Below are 21,718 nucleotides of genomic sequence, written 5' to 3'. Positions count from 1 at the left end.
TATCTCAAGGTCTTTGTTTGTTTGTTTTCAGTAGGCAATGGGGGGCCATTGAAGATTTTTGAACAGCAGCATCTTTAGCCTGGGTGACTGAAGGGGGATTGTGGCCGTTACCTGAAATAGTGAGCACAAGGATGTGCACATTTGGGAAGCAGTGTAAGTGTTAAGGGATCAGTTCTGGTGAGTCTCCCATGGGGTGTTCTATACAGGTGGGTGGAGGCGCCAGGCCAGGGTCACAAGAGAGCCATGAGCTGTGGCAGCAGGTGTTAGAGTCACTGCCACCAACCTGGATGTTAGTGCTGAAACCATGAGACTAGATGAGATTTCCAAAGAACAGAGTGAGCTTAGGCACAGAAGAGGAAAGTATGTGGGCTACAACCCTGAAGTGGGAGGGGATAAAATCACCATTGACGTTAGAAGATGGGAGCAGGAAGACAAAGCCCAGGAAACAAAGCGGTAGATGCAGCGTTAGAGAAACAGAACGCACAGAATATCATCCCAAATAAGGTAAGAAAGGAAAAAGTGATGGAAAAAGAGAGAACGCTGTCAAAGGCATCAGAGATCAAGGAGAAGAAGCACTAAGGAAATATTTATGAACTTATAGAAAGTGAGAATGTTTACAAATAATACACGTAATTCACTGTCCTTTCACTGAATTTCACACAAACTTGTAAGTCTCAGATGTCAAAGCATGTGATTCTTGAAGTGCTACAATCCATACTCCGCTCGTAGAAAGCAGAGAGGCTGTTTGGATGGAAGATGTGATGTTTATTTACTCTACTCTTGGATCATGTTGTGACTCTAAACCTCATTCCTAGGCATGTGCTCTGTATGATTAAAAGAAGTACTTGGAATAAATTCCAATGCTTTGGCAGCTCGAGAGAAAGCGACAGTGTTCTGTGCATCTTGGACACGAGAGTGAGTGTGGGGTTGGGTAGTGTGTTTCCTCGGTCTGGGCATAGTCTTCTCTTTCCACTCCCTTCTCTGTGTTCTTCAAGCTAAGAAGCTAAGAACTATAACATCTGCAAATAAATGTAGTGAGCACAGCTCAGATGCCATTGAAATACTCCTTCTATTAACAAAATTTCACTCTTTTAGGATAGCTTTTTGTCATAATTTTCATATTTCACCATAAATAGTGGTATAAAGTTAACAAAACAGATGGGAGTGAAAGAATGGAAATCAGATACATTTAGCAATGAACAAGGTTGATCAAATCACATACAACATTGGAAATAAATTTAATAGATTTTGACCTAAAATAATAGATACATGATTTTTTTTCAATCTTTCTAGTCCCTAATTACGTTCTTTTTGATTGACGGCTTAAGTATTTTTACTTCCGCTAGCCTCTGGCATTTCTGAAGTGGAATTCTGCGCTGCTGAGATTTCTAAACTTGACAAGGAAGGGAAAACTGCTGTATTCTCCCACTTGACCTTCCTGAGTACCCACCTGGTTAGTATGGATTTGCTCCAAATGCCAATAAAAAGGACCCCCAAACAATGGTGTAAACAAAGTAGAAATTTATTTCTCTATAAGAATAGTCCAGAAGTAGGGAGCCAAGATCAGGTTGTGTGAGAGCCACAGTATCAGAAAACTAGGATCTTTCTATTTTATTCCCCAATTCATATGATTTCTATTCTCGAGGTCACTTCATAGTACCCTATGGCTGCTCGAGTGTCATTAGTATTCCTGGAGAAAGGAAGAGGGAAGAAGTAGGACTTCTCTTCCTTTTAAGATGATGTCTGAGAAATATTCACAACATTTCTGCTTGAATTTCCTTGGACAGAACTTGGGCACACAGCCACACTTGGCTGCAAATGAAGCTGGGAAATGTAACCTTTTAGGTGTGCGGCAATGTCTCCTTCAGCTACAGCAGAATAGTCATGTTGTTTTCCTACACAAAATCTTTTCATAGACTTTCCATTAAAAATGAATTAATTAGCAGCCCCTCAGCTTGGTGGTTAAACTTTTCATAATAAACCCAAACATATTCTTCCAAATTTATTTTGCATTGCTCTTACACATTTACACACACATAGATTTCCACCATATTAAACTCAAAAATGTTTTACAAACACATCTCTTGCTTTCCCTGTTTTGTGCTTTTTTCCTTGTGGTTTTCTCACTTAGAGTTTCTTCTGTCTGCCATTGCTTATTGAAATCTTATTTATCTAATAAGGCTAATGACAAATACAACATCTTTAAAAAATTCTTTCCCGATTCCTGAATAGCATATAAGTTTTACTCCTTGATTTCCCATAGCACTTGCTTTGTATCTTTTTCATGATATTTATATATTATGCCACTTATATTACATTCAGACTTGTTTTAACTGTAGACAGTAAGCTCCTTGAAGAGGCAAAGATGTATCTCATCTCATTTATCTTCACATATATTCTCTGAGCACCTAGTTCCTGATTTCTGTGTAGGAGATATACAAAATAGAGTTGTAAAATTTAACTGAAATTAAGTTTCCACAGAAGTTTGTGCCTATTTCTTAAGCAGTGTGGAAAAGAGCACAAGTACATACAGAAATTTTTCCAGAATTGAGATTATTATATATTTGAAGTATGGATTTTGGAAATTCAGCAGAGGACCAAGGATGTCCTGGTGAAAGTGAGTAAGGATCCCCAGGGAACTGAATATGCTTATTGTCCTCCAGGGGCAGAGAGGAGTCCATGTGTGTGGAACCCAACATTTCAGGGAAGGTGTTCAAGTGTGTTTGTTGGGGAAGCTAGTCTGTCTCTCATCAGTTCATCTAGAAAGAGTCCTCCCTGAGCTGACGTGATATTACAGGATATGAGCTCAGAATCTGGTCCCAGGAGCCATGCAAAGTGTCTTGTGAATCCTCAAGAGAAAGAGTTATTAATACAAATGTGCCCTGGTTTTCCTATAAATCTGACGTTTCATACACTAGTCACTTGAGAGAATTCTACTCCCTGTTTAAAATGGGAGACAAGGCTTTGTTCTGCTATAGGTAGACAGACAATTGCGGAAGAGAATTCTGGATAGAATGCCTCTTGTGTGGGACAGAGCAGCAGGCAGATTCCTACAGGAGAACCAGGTCTTTCTGTGTCAGTGTCATAAGTGACAGATCTAGTTTTAAATCTCTGCTCTACCACTTTGTGAGCTTGGGAAAGTTGCTTAAATCTTTGAGCTCTAAACAATAGGTATTGTTGTATACTTCCTGGCATTATAATAAATGTAGTTATTTATAAATGTTGGTTGCTGCAGATTAAAACAAAAATCATATCACAAAATCACTGGGTCAAGGTGTTTGGAAGGCCAGAGGGACAGGTTCCAAGAGAACTGACAAGGCAGAAGTTCGTTGGTGGATTTAGATTCTATTTGACCAGCAATCTGTACTATTCATATCCCCAGAATTAGGCACCCTTATCCATAGTCATAGGCATCATGGTAGACTAGAAATCCTCTCTATTGGCAGGAAACTCTTAGGAAAGGAAAGAGAGAGGCTGAGGCAAGTATAGATAGTTTATTCTTTCCTTACTCACCAATCAAGATAGAGAGTCAAGGGACATGAGAGACCAGGAGTGTCACCATAATTCTGCTCTCTTGGTGAGAGAAGCTTTACGTTCCAATACTGCCCAACTTTATGTTCTTTTTACCTATTGGACTTAATCACCAAACTATGGTTAAACAGGTGTGGTCATCACTCACCTCCATCCCAGGGGTGGACAATTCCCAGTCCCAGGACAGTCCTCTTCCCAACTTGATGAGATCACTCCCTCAACACCAACCACTGCTCCCTTGGATCGTTCCTCCTGGGACCACTGTTGGGCATTACACACTTTCTTCAGTGGTTCAGAGCTCTCTGCAGTGGTTCAGAAGAGTATGTTATTAAATCATCTTTGTGATTTACAGGCTGAAATTTCATACCCTATTTTATCTTGTCCAAAGTATTTGCAGCCACATTGTCCAATGTTTCATATCACAAGTTCTGCATAGAGAATGAATGCTCTAATGAAACACGTGAATACATTCCACCAACAAAATGCCAGTAACACAGAGTCACCCCAAATTTGTCCTCTTTATTCATTAAATACCCTAGGGGAAATTAAAGTTCAGAAATAAAATCACCTTACAAATTAAGGTCAAAGATTATAATTTCAAAAGTATCAAGTCTGAAATAAAATTGTCTTGCCCTCATGAGTAAAAGTCCAAAGTCTAAAATTCTTAGGTTAGATTAAAATCTTAAGTCATTCTCTCCAGTCTGTTATTCTGCTAATTCTTAACTAGAGTTTCTTGATGCCTGGGTAAACTCTGGATTCCATTAGCAGCTATAGCCTGGAATATATCTCATTGGAGTGGACATTGTTTTAGGGCTTCAGAAATTGTATTAATGCGATGGACTCAAGGTTAGTCCAGTCACAATTTGCTTCATGGTCTTGGATGGAGTCAATCAGTGCTACTCTGACAGGCTTGATCAATAACAAAAAAACTAGGACCTCATCAGTGCCAGGTAGAGCTGTTGGGAATAAGCTCTTCAGCTTCTCGAAGCAGCAAATATTGTCCCATGCTCTGAGATACAACAGACTTGTAGTCAACTTTTCCCTGTAGTTGAATCTTTTCACGAGGCTCACTTCTGCACTCCATTCTCATTTCTGCTCAGAGGTCACCTCTTCAGAGAGAGCTTTCATGTCTCCATTTCAGGTTACCCTTAACACATTTCTTTCTATTTTTTTATCATACATCACTGTCTGAGATTATATGTATATCTTTTTTTGGTCTTAATTGCTACTAGAATATAAATGAAGGGAAGGATGTTGTTGTCTTATCCTTGGTGCATCCCCAGGGATGAGAAGCTCCTTGAACTTGAGTCAACCAATCAGTGTTTGTGGAATAAACGAATGAAATAAAACCCCAAACTCTCCTGTAAGACCCTCCCACTTGCCAACCTCTCGTCTCCATTCCTAAGGGAAAACTGCCTCTAATTCTGTTTTTAATTTTTCTTATTTATATTTCTCAATATATCAACTTAGGAAATTATTTTTACTCCCTACTGTAAATAATGAGATATTTTGGCTCAGTTTAGCTGTGCTCCAAACTCCTGAATGTTGTTGTTAATATTACTTTGAATTCTTCAAATTTCATACTAAAAATTATTTTCCTCATTATGGCAGATGTTATTAAGTAACTCACTCAATTCCCACTTTCCCTTCAGCTTTGGCTGTGCCCTCTTTGTCCTGCCTGGAATATGAACATAAAGCTGGGAGGGGCAGCTATTCTGTGGCCCTAGAAGAGAAGAAAGACAGAAAGATCTCAGCTCCTCATGAAATTGTTGACACAGTGTAGCAGCCCAGGACTGAGGCAGACGAGCTCAGTGTATTCCCACTACTCTGAATCTTTGTTTTCTTGTAATTTATAGTTGAACACATTACCAACCGATACATTGTTTAGTCAACTTTGAGCCATAACTCTTGACTCCCCATTATGCAAAATGAGGAAAAAAGGGTTCCTATATTGCTCTTCTCCATTCTCCTCTGCCAATTTCTCTTGGCTATATCATTATTTTGCCATCAGAGTTTATAACTCTTACATGATGTTCTATTATGATAATTAATTCTACTAGGATTTGCCTTCAGAGTTAATCTAAAATTTGATAAATAATGAACAGTAATATAATTATGTAAATATCAGTCACAATTAGAACCTCATATTATGATTGGACTCCGAGACAAAAAAATCTAATTATAAGCCACAAAATCTGTGCAGCTCAAAGAGGAATCTTGAATTATAGTCAAATGTAGTCTTACAATTCACTAAATTATGTTCCATTTGGTTTGCTTCATATTTGGATCATGACTTTCTTTTATAGATTTTTTTTGTCTTTATCTTTCTTGTTATCATTTAAAAAATGCTTTCTTCATCACATCACTAATTTTTAACCCAGTTTGTTAATCAACTTCCTTATTGGATGTATTTAAAATTATTTCCAAATTTACTCATAGAGATAAACAAATTTCTTCTCCTAAGACCGGCATGTGACATTGCCTCCCCCCCCCCACCCTAACACTAGGGATTTTTTTTTTCATCTTTGTTTATTTGATACATGGAAGAAATATTTCAAAATTGAATTGATTTGATTACCAATAATTCTAAACATTTTTTCTTATTTTTTAATTTTTCATCTTTTATAAATTCTGTGTTCCCGGCCTTTGTGTTTTTGGATATTAAGATAGCCATCTTTATCCTGCTATTTTTATAATTCTTTTGTTTTCTTTTGGTATGTAAACTTTGTCATCATATTACCATTACGATAGTTTGCTCTTTGTCTTCTGTTTTTATAATGGATTTATTTTACTGCATTATAGATGTTATTTTTATTTTTATACAGTAGTTATAAGGTAGAAGTTGGTCAAATAACAAAAAATCTTCCCTTTTTGACCCTCGTCTTGACATCATTCTAGCTGAACTCAAAAATTAACTCTATCAGGTCATGTACTGATATTACTTAAGTGATTTATCACACAAATTTCCATTGTGCTTCAATTACATGCTAAATAATGTTTTAAATACAGAAAATAATGAAATATAAATAATGTAATCATTGCTCTCATGAAACATATATCCAAAATTAAGGTATTTTCACTTATTATTCAAAAATCTCAAGTTTGTTTATGAGCACCTTTCTACCTAGGTAATATAAACATGTCCCTGAGGTTAGGCTTATGATCATTATACAGATGGAAACTATATTACTCTCCAGCTCTCTCCTATGCCAATTTCTGTCAGCTTTCTTGATCCACAGTTATAAATATTAGCTAGTCCTGCGAACAGTTTCTTAGGGAAGTTAGGTGTCAAAATTGCAAAGGAAAATGGATATATCTTCATGTCCTTTCTTCATAGTTAAAAAATTAAGCAGAAATATATGTATATATCCTTGAAATCTTACAACACTGTTTTAGTGCATCTTTCCTAAAATTAAATTGTTTTCCACATATGGTACGCATACTTGGTATTTCTTTGCTTTGCTTTGAGTTAAATTTGAATGAAAAAGAACGTCTTGTATCTTAATCAAGAAATATATATAGCTAATAGTTTTTGCTTTTTATCTGTTTTTTTTTGTTTGAGATTCTAATTCCTTAGAAATATCAGGAAATACATTATGTGAATATTTCTCAAATACAATTGGCAGATGCTATAATGTAGAGAGGAAACATATGGGTTTCAGAGTCAAGCACTTAGATGGGTTTCTGTCGTAAGGTCTCCACTACTTACTTGGTGAGCTAATTTTCTTAATGTATGCCTGTAAAATAGAGATAATAGTAACAACTACCATATAAACATTTTGTGAAGCCTAAATAAGAAAAGCATTACGTGTTTAGGACAAAGCCTGGAAAACATGCAAAAGCATAAATACTTGCATTTATTATTATTATTAATTATTACTTTTAATAACGAAATAGTTGCAAGGTAGGTCCCATTATAATACACTTTAACTCCAAACTCTTCCTGAACATAATATCCAGGAAAAAGTCATCTTATGGCTCTAATACATGATTTCACTAACTTAAAAAGCAAACGTTTATTGGACAAAAAATAGGAGAAGACTTCAATCTGAAAATGCACAAAATAGGTTTTCTACCTATATGCATATATTATTAAAACTGATCATTGCTGTGGGTATTTATCACAAACTCAAAATAATGTAAACATTCCACCATTACAAACAAATTATCATTTCCTTACTCTATCGTGGATGTAGTGGTGCAGTGACTTTGAACAGTTAGTAACAAGTGTTCCTTTCAGTATTTTTCACAGACCTAAACACGGTATAAACGTTTTCCGTCTTGTAAATATTTTTGATTAGTAAGTTTAGCAAAGACAAAGAAGTTACTGAACCACTATATGAGGTAATTGTCTTAATTTTCTTATTTATGCTTTCACGGATTACTTAATGCTTTCTTTGATAATTTTTTATTATATTTCTCGTTGTAAATGAAAGATATGCTCAAACAAAAAATTTCAGTGGAACTGGCATTAACATAGCAAAAACATATTCTGTGGTGGTACCAGTGTTGTGTGAGGAGAGATTCAAATTTTAGAGACAAAAACTGAATGAATTCAGAAACCAAAAAACTTGTTAGGGTAAGCTTTTTAGTTGCTTTAAATTTATAAATTGTTTGTTTCCCAAAGTATTGAGATGTTTGAGATGACTAAAATGTATACTAAATTAGTAATTTCTCCTATGAGCTACTATTTTTAAAAAATGAATGTTTGATGCAGCAACTAGAAGGATGTGCAACTATGACATACAACTATCTACTGGGGCTTTGGGGAAAAAAAAGGAGGAGGATTGGCAATAGATGTTAGCTCACAGCTGGTCTTCCTCAGCAAAAAGAGGAGGATTAGCATGGATGTTAGCTCAGGGCTGATCTTCCTCACAAAAAAAAAAAAAAAAGAATGTTTCAAATCTAGATAACTTACTTTTCTGATTGAGGAAACATTCTTATACAGAGCAATATGATGAGGGTGTGTTCTACAAACAAGAAAACTTGACCTGGAATTAACCTATGCCAGATATCCAACTTCTGCACAGAGGTGATATTCTGAGTCCTTCTGTGAGCTGGACAAAACTTTTTTTGAGAGGACCTGGAATATTTAAGAGTTTTGAGGATTACTCTACTGAGAGTGAATCATTAAAAGTTGAAGAGATAATTTTTGCGTCAGATTTTTTAAGGATAATTGCTTTCATGTGCATTTCCATAAGGATGTGGCACTTGGAAGGAAAGAGCACGGAAATACATTAAGAGTAAATTCACTGTAACCTTAGCAGGAAGGTATAAGGCCGAGAAGCAATCAAACAAATGAAACCCAGCATGTTGTGTTAGTTGAGGGGAGAGCATTCTGGTTACTATTTCTGCAGAAGAAATCACTCCAGAAATAAGTAGTGTATGACAATGACCATTTTATTACTCACAGAGTCTGTGAATCAGATATTTGGACAGGGCGCAATGGGATAGCCTGCTTCTGCTCCATGATGCCTGGGGTCTCGAAGGCTGGATGCTGGAATCACCTGAAGGCTCATTCACTCACACGTCTGGTTCTTGGTCTGGGGTGAATGGAAGATTGGGACTGCCAATCTGAGAGTCTGCACAGGGCCTCTCCATGGGTCTTGGCTTCCTCACAGCACAGCGGCCCTAGGTAGTCACACTTTTTACACGGTGGCTCAGAGCTCCAAGTATGAGTATTCCAGGGAACGAGACAGAAGCCACATCACATTTTATGATACAACATCAGAAGTTACACAGACTCATTTCCTCTGTGCTCGATTGATCAAAGCAGTCAAAGCCTTCCGAGATTCAAGTGGATGGGACATGGACAGCACTTTTCAATGGGACGAGTGGCAAAGTCACGTAGGAGAGGATGTGGGATGGGAGATATTGTTGGGGCCATCTGTAAAATACCTTTATGTTTTAGAAAGCTTTATGTGTTTAAAACTACTGAATCCTGTTCTTGGTCCTAAAATAAAAGATTTTAAGCACATTCTGCTTAAAGAGATGAACTTTACAATAAAACAAGTTACATATATTATCATATTACTAAATATAATATATTAAATATATAATATTGTATTATACATTTAATATATATAATTTAAATTATATATAAATAATATAATTATTTAATAAATAGATAAATAATAAAATAATAATAATATATAAATAATATAATATAAATAATATAATTTAAAATATATAATATTGTATTATATATTTAATATATTATATACTATACATATGTAATATATAAAACTATACATATATATATATTTTTTTCTCCCAAATTGGAAGGGATACTACTAAAGTAGCAAGAAATTGTTTGGCTTTTCCACTAAGAAACATATAAAAGAAGTGTGAAGTTAAATTTCATCTGAGTGAAAACGCTCCGACACTAAGAGCTGCTGAACTTTGGAATGGGTGGCTGAAGGGGTTTGTAGAATCAAATTGGCGCAGCCTGAAGACTGCTCCTTTCCAATTCTTTAATTGCTTTACAAGGAAAAAGAAGACGCAAAGTCATCTGCCTTATCCTACATTCTTCACACTGATGTTTCCAAACTGGTAAGAAAGAGCATCATTTCACTTTTATGCCAAAAAGAGAAAACACATTTTTCTGTACTTTTTCTAGATTCATAGATACTGGTTCTTTTAGAATTTCACAGGATAAGACAAAGCAAACAGAATGCTGTCCCTGCAGGGCTCCAGTCTCACTTAGCTGTGCAAGGTGAGGCAATTCATCCATGCAAAAAATAAACAAGCAAAATTGCCTGAAATTTTCATATAAATAGACCTTAGTTTAGAGCAGCAGTCAAGTGTTTTCTAAGTTAAAGCTCTGCTGACTCCTGGGAATGAGGTGGAGACCTGAGTTTTTCTGGGCGCTCTTAGGGAAGGGTGCAGGATAAGGTTGGGAGTATATCAATGGGGTGACCACTGGGACGTAGTAGGGGGGCTCTGCACTGCTTAGATGCAGATGCAAAAGCTTAGGAACATCAAAGCCCTCTTAAAGCACTTATCTTGGTTTTCCCTCCTGTAGCAGATACTCATACCTCATACTTACCAAGATCTGGGAAGTACTAAAGAAATAAACCTGTGGGAACTCCATTTTACTTGATGGTGAATGAAACACCAGCCCATCCTTGAGCTTCAAGAAGGGGAGGGAGAGGGTGTGGGTTTATGCTTTCTGGGTCAGTTTTTGTATTCTTATAAATCATGTGGAAACTGTGCAGCCGTTACTCTTGCTACCTTTTTTGTCAGTAGAGTTGACCGTATATTTATTGAAATTAGTCTATGAAGATATCTGGGCAAAAACTGAGACATGTGGAGAAAGAACTTTGTGTGTTGGACAGACTTGTTTTGGAATTCTCATCGACCACTTACAAGTTGGAAAGCCCTGAGCAACAGACTTCGCATCCCTGACCCTCAGTTTCCTTTTCTGTAAAAATCAGAGTTTTGTAATATAGATTAAAATAAAAAATATAAAAAGGGCCTCGTTCATGATAATTGAAACTTAATAATACGTATTACTTGCTTTATTATTTCAGATGCAAACGATTTTATATTGATTTTTGGAAACAGTTACAGAGCTGGCTAACTATTATAGATACGGAAATAAGTGTTAATAGTCAAAAACAAAGCCATTCTGAGTCAGATTCTTTAATGCCTCAAAAAAAAGATAAATGTTCTAAATTCTACCAACAGTTTGCTTTTGTTTCCTGACGTTGCCATTCAGTCTCATGGCCTTGATATAATCAGTCCATACAGATAGTTTAATTTCAAATATTTTATGAGTGTAGGGCCCGGCCTGGTGGCGTAGCGGTTAAGTGCGCGCACTCCACTGCGGCGGCCTGGGGTTCGCCGGTTAGTGATCCCAGGCGCTGACCAACGCACCAATTGTCAAGCCATGCTGCGGCGGTGTCCCATATAAAGTCGAGGAAGATGGGCACTAATGTTAGCCCAGGGCCAGTCTTCCTCAGCAAAAAGAGGAGGATTGGCATCAGATGTTATCTCAGGGCTAATCTTCCTCAAAAAAAAAATTTTTTTATGAGTATAAATTAATAAAAGAAAGGACCCAGAATACTTTCACACATCATTTTGGCAATGTTCTTATTCTAATTATAAATGAATAAATACTTTTGCTCTTTATCTATTAGGAGTAAAACATTTTCTTTTTCATCTTATTTAATTCTTTGTTTTGAAGGGAGGATGAATATTAAATGTTCATATTTTGACCATTTTTTATTGTTTTTAAGAGGAGGTTAACTACATGAGAATTTTTCGTCTCACTACCATGTATTTAGGATCCCAGAAACAAAATGGAAGAATAGGCCATGATATTCTGAGATATTTTCAGAAATTGTCTTCAGCAAAGTTGTGTGGTTTGTTAATTTCTCTTTGACAAAACAGATCATGATCTGAAATTTATTTGCTTTTCCTGAATTGTTCTATTCTTAGCACCTTCATAAAGATTAATGCTCTCTTTCTCTATCCCTGGACCCAAGAGACATTTTTATTTTAATTGAGACTCTTAAAGCTCAAAATTCTATCAAATACTTTTAAACTCATCTGGCGATAAGTTTAACAGTATAGTGTCTAATTTCTTCACTTAGATTTAAAGAAATTGAAAATCTGAATGAGGATGAATTTCAATAGGAGACAAGCAGAGTTTTTTTCTTTTTGAGGTAAGAAAATATTTTGTGCAAATTCAGATTTTAAATGTTTAATGCTTTTATATCTCATTTGTTCTGGTATAATTTTAGTGATAAGAATATATTACAGCACCTTAAATATTAAATTATTTAATTTAGTGTTTTATTTGTGATTTTGACATTCTAAAACAGTTTATTTCAGTCAAGATGGTGTGGTGAGCTCATGCTCTGAGGCATCCTTCTTTACTACAAATATACAACAATGATAGATAAAATATAAAAAGAGAAAACAACCATAAATGGACCAATTTGCAAAAGCAAATCATCTTGGTGTAAACTATCCAAGGTGCATCAATTTGAAATTTCAAACACTTTAGACTAAGAGACTTTTCTCAACTTCCAGGTAGGAAGAAAAGTAGGCTATATACGGAGGAATATGAATCAGAATAGCTTTGTCCCCCCCGACAGCAACACTAGAAGGTATTTAGGCAATTTAGCTTTCCACATTCTGAAGGAAATTTATTTCTAACTACATTATATACCCAGCCAAAATGTCAATGAAGTCAATAGGTAGAATAAAGTCATGAAGCTCCTAGAAGACATGATCCACCAAACAAGGCAGTAAGCTAAGAAAAAGGAGTACATGCGATTTAGGAAATAACAAGTGAAAGAAGTCAGGGAGTCTCCATGATGATCGTGAGGGGAGGGAACAGCATGGTAGCCATTGTTAGGAACAGAGAGAAACCAATTCTGATTGGATCAAATAAGCAAACTCTGGAATAGAACGGGACAATGAAACAGATAAAACACTTAGTGTATTTCAATCTCTTGAAAGGAAAATTAGACAACCAAAAGAAAAAAAAAAAAGAAAAGAAAGAGAAAAAGGGGGAGAGGGAGCAATGATGGAGCTCCTCTGCAAGAAGAAATAGTCACAGTTTACTACAGTTATAAAAAGCACTTGCAGGTCATAATCATATAAACACTCAAAACTGATGAGACAGAAGCTCTATTTGGGAGGTTAAGAAGGTTAAGAAGAAGGTTAAGAAGGGAAGCGATACTAGTTCTCTATAGCTGAGTAACAAAGTAACATGAATTTAGTGGCTTCAAACGATACCCATTTACTACCTCACAGTGTCCATGGGTGAAGAGTGCGCGCCGAGCTCAGCTGGGTCCTGGGTTGGGGGTCTCACAAGGCCTCAATCAACATGTTGGCCAGGCCGCATTGTCATCTGAGGAAAGACCTGCCTCCCAGCTCCCTCAAGTTGTTGGAAGAGTTCATTCCCTCATGCCCGTAGAACTCACGGTGACTTGCTTCTGCAAGGTCAATAAGGCAGCATCTCTGACCTCTAGGAGTTCTCCAGTCTCTCTTTTAAGGGATTTTACCCAATTAAGTCAAGTCTACTCAGGATATTCTTCCTGTTGATAGACTCAAATTCAACTGATGTGAGGCCCTAATCACATCAGTAAAAATCCTTCACCTCTGCCATAGTCCATGGGCTAGGAGCAAGTCACAGGTTCTGCCTGCACTCGGGGACGGGATTATGTAAGGGTGTGACTCATAGGGGGGCCATTTTAAGATGTCTGCCACAAAAGGGTATGTGTAAGTGTGTGATGGAAGCGGAGAGGAAGGAAGGCTAAATTCTCACTCTCTGTGGTGACAAGTCAATATTGATCATGCTTAAAACTGAAGAAATCAATTAGTGGTATTAAGAGATATAGAGGTAAACACTAAAATAATCTGCTGAAAGAGGGGAAGGTGGTTTGCTGGAAAAGAAGGATATGGAAGGGCAGTGATGGCAACTGTTACTTTTCACAGAAAACTCTGTATAATCATGTGACTCTTTTAAACTAGGTGACTGCATAAATTTGATAAAAATAAAAACATTAAGGGAAGAGAGAAGAGACTTTTCAAGAATTCAAGAAAGACCCAAGTTCTTCCGGAAAAAAGTGCACTTCAAGTTACAGACAGAATAAATAAAAATAAATGTTCAATAAGATAGATTTTAATGGAGCTGCAGAATATCTATAAAAGTACAGAGGTTTCTTATATGGATTAAGATAAAAATATGAAAAATGCTTGGAACATAAAAGTAGACAATAATATTAAGGATGAAGAAAAAGAAAGCTTTAAAGTTATTATGCAGGAAAGGCAGATTATCTACAAAGAAATGACAATTAGAACAAATGTCAAAAGATAATGGTGAACCATATTAAATGTCTAAAAACTGTTAATCTATCATTTTATACTTACATAAACGAATTCAAGAATTAATTTAAAATAGAGACATTTCTAGACATCTAAAGATTAAGAATTTACTGCTCAAAGATTTTTCACCTGCAGAAATACTGGACACAGGAAAAGCGTGGGATATGAAGAGCAGCCCTGAACACAAAAATTAATTTTTAAAATAGTTAATTATATTAACCATTAATTGTAAAAGTAAATAATAATTTTGGGAGCTTAGAAATGGTAGAACTAAAACTTTTGACAAGACTAAATCATATTGGAATGAGAATGCTCAGTGGACAATTATAGTGTGCTAAATCCATGTTCTATTTTGGAGAAGGACAGAAATTAGAAACCTTATGTTTGGTTAATTTATAAATAATTATGTATATTAAAGATTAATGATAATTAATTAAAGTATATATAACTATATTTTAGATCTTCAGATCTTATTTATCTTGTAAGTGAAGTTTATATCCTTTTACCATCCATCTCTATATCTCTCTATTTCCCCATCCCCCACTCCCAGCCCCTGGCAACCATTTTTCTGCTCTGTTTCCATGAGTTCTACTTTTATTTTAGATTCCGCATATAAGTGATACCATGCAGTATTTGTCTTTCTCTGTCTGACTTACTTCACTTAGCATAATGGCTATTCAGATTCATTCATGCTGTCACAAATGACAGGATTTCCTTCTTTCTCAAGGCTGAATAATATTCCATTGTATATATATAAAACCACATTTTCTTGATCCATTCATCCATCCATGGACACTTAAGTTGTTTCCGTATCTTGGCCATTGTGATTAATGCTGCTATGAACATGGGAGTACAGATATCATTTTGAAATAATGATTTCATTTCTTTTGGATATATACCCAGAAGAGGAATTGCTGGATCATATAGTAGTTCTATTTTTAATTTCTTGAGGAGCCTCCATAATGTTTTCCATAGTGGCTGTACTAGTTTACATTCCCACTAATGGTGTACAAGAGTTCCCTTTTCTCCACAGCCTTGTCAGCGTTTGTTATCTCTTCTCTTTTTGATAATAGCCATTCTGACAGCTGTGAGGTGAAAGCTCATTATGGCTTTGATTTGCATTTCCCTGATGATTAGTGATGTTGAGCATCTTTTCATATAACTGTTGGCCATTTGCAGTCTTCTTTGGAAAAAATGCTATTTAAGTCCTCTGCCCATTTTATAATAGGGTTATTTCTTTGCAATTGGTTCTTTGCAATTGAGTTGTATGAGTTCCTTGAAACATTCTGATTAAAGTTTTCAGGTGAACCAGTAGAGAGTCTTTTTTTTTTTTTTTTAAGACAATCTTCTTAGAATATGGGATACTTTCAGATTTCTGTTGATGAGTTGTCCGTCTATAAAGCCTGCAACAATTAATGTGATCAAACATTTTGGCCACAGTAATCGTACTGAACTCTCTGCTGCCAATTTTAGTATGTAGCCTAAGTTTCATGGTTGAATGTAAAGAATGGGTTAACAATGCCTGGAAACGTCTGTGCTCTGTTAGAGTGCTTCCATTGATATTCTTGCTTTCTCTGATACCATTCTCTATTGCAATACATTGTTTTTAAAACGTTGTTTGTGTTATCATGGCACTTTACAGTCTATTGTGCTTGGACAAAGAACTCTGATTGTACTCTAGAGATGGAGGAGCTTTGGTTGTTTTTAACATTCTTCTGAAATTAAAATAAAATCCATATTTTAAACCATCTTTAAAAATCTTTTGTTTTATTAATTGAGTTACATTTAAAATTGTTTTATTCATTTTACAGTTTTTCATTTCCATAGGTATATATGAGATCTTTTTATAGGCTTGGCATCTTGTTCAAGCCAAGTAGGTTCAAATATTGCATGGTATGGTCTTTCTGTCAGCTACCAAAATCCTAAGAAATGCAAATATTTAGATACAGATATATGTCCATATGTTCCTCTTTCTCTCTCTCCTATACATATGCATCTATATCTATAAATCAATGACCAAACTGAAAAAATAAGATTGTCTTTGGTTGTTATAAAGGTATGAGGAATTTCTGCAATGTGAAACACATGTGAAGTTGTCTGAAGTGGGAAACAGCTGTCCAGATGTGGCAAGGTGAGGGCTGGTTCAGAATGTGACAGGAGTCCCAAAGTGCTCCAGATGTGGAAGTGCATAAACCTGGCACAGGTGCCTTTGGGCCACTGACAGGGTAGTTGGCTGCTGTGTTGCTGTAGAAACATCCAGATGGGTTAAAATCTCCTTCAATCCTCTCTCCCTTGGGGCAAGTGGCAATGAACAGAGAGATCTGCCATCAGGCATGGGTATTGAGAGTGGGGACTCAGGTAGGAAAAGCGTCCCAAGTGACTGGTGACACCAGGAAGAACTGGAAGCCCCCATGCTAGGAGGGCAGCTGGTGCCATGCACTGGTAGCAGCACATTATTTCGGGACTGAGCTGACTGGAGCAGGGAAGTCATCTGAGGGATGGGCCATGTACAAATGCTAAAAAACCCCCAAACTAAACGGCTTTCTCTGAGCTGACTCGACTACATACATATGTTGTGCTGAACTGTTACTCTGAAACCAGAACATGCCCAGTGTGGAAAAAGGAACTTTGGAGAAGCTACAGCTGCAAGCTCGAGGTCCTCCAGAGACGAGTGCATGCTGTCTGTCCCGTGTCCACTTCACTAATCCCTAGTGAAGCTGGTTGCTGGGTAAGACCTAAGATTCACATGATTCTTCTTTCACAAGCCAAATCTTTGAATTGATTGAGCACTAACTATGTGTCAGACTCAGGACACGTGTCCCGTCATTGAAACCTGACAACAGCTCTCATCCGCCAGATTCGGAAACTGGGGAGCGCAGCTAAGTGGTAGAACTGGGGTACAGAACAGGCATCCCTGGGCTAAAATTGCTGCATTTGAACACTTAAAAGTGGAGTCAAGAGCCATATAAGTTAGTAGTCAAAAAGGAAGAAGGTTGGGAAGCTTTTTGAAATGACATTGTTTTTTCTCTGCTGAGCATTAGCAAGGTGAAGGCGGGGAGGACTGAGAGTTTTAATTACTGAATAGCTACCCCAGGAAATGAGAAGGACAATCAAGGTAATGTTAAGCTGGGTTGAGTGCCAATGAACATTTGGACTCTAAAGAGATATTCTTTATTCAGTTTTTTCTTATCAGATTCAAGTTAATACATCTTGAATTTATTCTAGCTAAGAAAACTTGGATGCTTTGGTCACCAAAACAAATATTTTCGTAGTAATATTGTGATTTTAATTCTCATGGGGATCTGAAGTTTTATTTTCTCTAATATATTCTTGTATGTGTGTCTGTGTGTATGTGTGTGTGTATGTGTGTGTGTGTGAGACCTTGAAAAGACTGACAAGTTCTTTAGCTTCAGTGCTTCTCATTAATTAGTGCACATATTCAAATAGGTAATTTGACCTTAACTAGGGCCTGGGTATTTTCTATCAGATGGCAGATTCATTTAGGGTTTTTATTTTTAGAATATTTCCCTTCGGCAATTCAGCAATGTACAGAGTGTTTTCTTTCTTTCTTTTTTTTTTTTGTGAGGAGATCAGCCCTGAGCTAACATCTGCCAATCCTCCTCTTTTTTTGCTGAGGAAGACTGGCCCTGCGCTAACATCCGTGCCCATCTTCCTCCACTTTATATGGGATGCCGCAGCAGGATGGCTTGCCAAGCGGTGCGTTGGTGCGCGCCCAGATCCGAACCGGCGAACCCCGGGCCACCCCAGCAGAGCGCACGCACTTAACTGCTTGCGCCACCGGGCTGGCCCCTACAGAGTGTTTTCTATTTCTCCATTTTCAGGGCTTAAGGAGTTCTATTTAGAGATCAAAGCGATGGATGACACTGATAAACAGGAGGAGAGGAGATATTAAATCAATAACTAAAAAGGAATTTATTTGAAACGAGAATAAATATAAACCCTACGACTTTTAGGAGCCTGTGTTTGATTACTTGATAAAGTAATACTAAATCATGTACCTTTTTCTGTAGATTGGTAGTCTCCTTTCAATTATACTTTTGTTGGAGTAATTAGCAAATGTATTTAAACCTGCATTTACTTTCAACATCTAATTTAAGCACATTTTCCTTTTAGTTGCAATTATATTTTCAAACCAAGGTACATTTTCAAAATGAGCTATTATATGCTGAAACATTTTACTCTTCCACTCTGATATTATTTGAGGATATCTAATCTAATCTCTCTTTAGATGGTTTTTAATATCGTGCTGATGGGGAAAGCAAAGCAGAACGGATTATACTTCAGCCTAAATACCATGTTTAGGTCATCATCACTCTTACTTATATTTCTAAACTGAAGTAACTTTAACTTATTTAAGTGGCATTTATAATACAGCACTTTGAAGATAAAGAAATACCATGATCATCTTCCAAAGAGGGGGCAAATTGGTTTGCTAAATAGAGACAGAACAGCCTGCCGGTCGTTGTAGCTTGTTTTTGACTGTGCTGCTGATAGAGTGTAAGTCCCCAAAGCATATGATGATGTTTGAAGTGTGGGAACACATTTTTCCCCATTAATTCTCCTTTATATCACCACCCACATCAGATATGCTCTCCTGCAGTTACTGTGAGCTGTACACGCTGCATTTAAATAGCTGAGGGCCTGCTCTTCCTGAGGATATTACAAATCTCACTACTACTAATTGAAATTGTACCGTGAGGGCAATCATTCCTTCTCTTGCTACTTCGTGCTTAAATATCTGACTCTTATTAGCAGATTGCTGCAATATTACATGTGCTGCCTTACCTGGCAATCACAAACAGTGAGGTAGAGGGAAGGATGCATGGATTGTTTAAGTGCAGGGGAGAAACCAATTGAAAATGGAACAACCTGCAGCATTCACAGGATTTAAAACATTTAACTTAAGAAGATGTTATATCCTTTTTATGGTTTTATTCATTAAACAGATATTTATTGAGCATCTCCTTTGTGTCCGCACTGATCTAGGCAGTGGGAAACATCAGGGAAGCAGAGAGCAAAACAGTCCCCATCCTCATAGAGCTTACATTAACCTAGGTGTATTAGATATGTAAACTAAATATCCAATAGAACTTTAAACGAAATATATTAGGTATTTAAGTTACATATCATATAAAATATAATGGAAGATAGAAACAGAATAGAAAAATAGACTTTTTCTGTGTAGAAAACCGCGTCAGTACTTGATGTGAGGGCAGGTGTAACATTGGACAGATGGCTGGGAAGGGCCTTGCAGAGACGTGACATTCAAGTAAAACCTAAAGTGAATCACACGGAAAATTGAGGAAGAGAGTTCAAGCAGAAGGAAGAAAACTGTAAGGCTCTGAAGCAGGCGTGTGCCTAGAATGTTCAAGAAACCACAAGGAGAGTGGCATAGCTCAGGAAAACTGCACTGGAGAAGAGAACAATAGGCGATGAGGCCATCCAAGTGGGAGGGGCTTTGGATGTGGGGCCTCGTAGACCATTTTAAGGACTCAGACTTTTACGGTGATAGAGACAGAAAATCGTTGGGAGCCTTTGGACAGTCATCAGACATGGTCTGTCTCATGTTTCAACAAAACTACTGTGGCTGTGCGGTTAAGAACAGATTTTAATAAAAGAGCAAGCGCAGGGGCAAGGGCGAGCAGCGTGGAGGCCACTCTTCATCTTCCTCCTCCTGCTCCATCCCCACAGCGTGACCCGCATGAAATATGTTAACTACTGATTGGCTTCTCTGACTCTGGCTTGCATTGGGTTCAACTTATGAGAGAGACTCCCAGGGGGCATCGGAAGGAGAGTAAATTATATCTTTACTACCCTCTTCTCATTCTGTTTCAGGTCCCCCTTGGTTGTCTGTGTCCATCCATGGGGGCCACAGTTTCTGCCACAGGAATTCAGCCACTTCTCTGGTTTCCTGTGACAACTCCTTGGGCCTAAGGGGGGTAATGTCTTCCTGCTGGTCGATTTTCCAATCTCTGCTCACACCTTTGTAAATAGTTCCATTATTAAATCCTTCTTAATTATTCATATTTGCCATCTGTTTTCTGCCTGGAATTGCCTGATGCACCAATAGGAGGCCATGCTATCTTCTAGGGAGAGATGATGGTGGCTTGATCCACAGTGACAGCAGTGGAGGTGGTGAGAAGTGTTTCAATTACAGACATGCTTTGAAATCAGAACCTATTGGATTTATTGATGAATGCAATGTGGGGTGAGGTGTAAAAACATCTAGGTGATGCCTAGATTTTCGGCCTGAGAACCTTGAATAATACAGTTGTCATTCGGATATAGTCTTGAAGTTCAGGGGAGAAAGCTGAGCTAGAGATATAAAATTGGAAGTTACCTATGTAGAGATGGTTTTTATGCCTTGATATAGGATAAGATCACTACTGTAGGATTGAGTCTAGACAGAGAACCAGATAAGAGAACCAGATGCAAAGACAGTCCCAGAGCAGCCTGATATTTAGAGATGAAGTAAATGAGAAATCTGAACAGGATAGTCAGAAGGAATTACATAAGAGGTAAAAGGCACTCCAAAAGATTGTGACATTCTGGAATCCAAGTGAAGAAACTATACAGTGAGAATGAATAGGCTGCTCTGAAAGGTTCTGAGAAACTAATGCTAGATTTCAGTGTAAATTATTACATTTTAAAATATACATATATATATTGATACACATATCTTTTTGATACATGAATTAAAGATATCTCAAAGAGGTATATTAAAAGTATGTCCCAGGACCAGCCCCAGTGGCCTAGTGATTAAGTTCAGTGCGGTCCGCTTCAGTGGCCCGGGTTCTGTTCCCAGGCATGGACTACACTGCTCTGTCAGCAGCCATGCTATGCTGGCGGCCAACATAGTGAAAAATAGAGGAAGGTTGGCATGGATGTTAGCTCAGGGAGAATATTCCTCAGTAAAAAAAAAACAGTATGTCCCACAAATAATAATGGCATTTCAGTTACACGTATTTCAGCTGTCCTCAGTCACCTGAGACTCACTGTGACAATCCCACAAGACAGCTTGTATTTAGACACATTTGCATCTTCACAGCTTGACAGCCTCCTATACAGTGTCCATCCACACTGTTTCCCCCAAGAATTCAAGTGTCAGGAAGGAAAGTTAAAACTTATTTACCCCAAAGAAGTAGAAATTTCTGCATCTGGCAAAAAACAGGCGAAAGAAATCAACACAATGATGCCTCCAGGAAAAACTCATGAATTTAATGGTATAAAGGGGATGGGTGCTGCCTGCCAGCTTATCCCAAACCTCTTGAAGAGTGAGGAGCAAGAAAGGCAACTTCAGCCCACATGAGTGTCAGAAACAGAT

General features: G+C 37.3%; 1 long non-coding RNA gene across 1 annotated transcript in view; it reads left to right on the top strand.

The window, feature by feature from the left end:
• The first annotated feature begins 589 nt into the window (after positions 1-589).
• Positions 590-21,718, top strand: part of LOC131420153 (uncharacterized) — a 35,588-nt gene continuing 14,459 nt past the window's right edge. The window contains exons 1-2 of the long non-coding RNA XR_009223492.1: positions 590-915; positions 12,129-12,200. This is a non-coding gene — a long non-coding RNA (uncharacterized LOC131420153). The remainder of the gene's footprint in view (positions 916-12,128; positions 12,201-21,718) is intronic.

This window comes from Diceros bicornis, chromosome 22, assembly GCF_020826845.1.
Source record: "Diceros bicornis minor isolate mBicDic1 chromosome 22, mDicBic1.mat.cur, whole genome shotgun sequence".
Classification (NCBI taxonomy): Eukaryota; Metazoa; Chordata; class Mammalia; order Perissodactyla; family Rhinocerotidae; genus Diceros; species Diceros bicornis.
The sequence above is the reverse complement of the archived record's forward strand: the minus strand, read 5'-3'. Positions and strand labels throughout refer to the sequence as shown.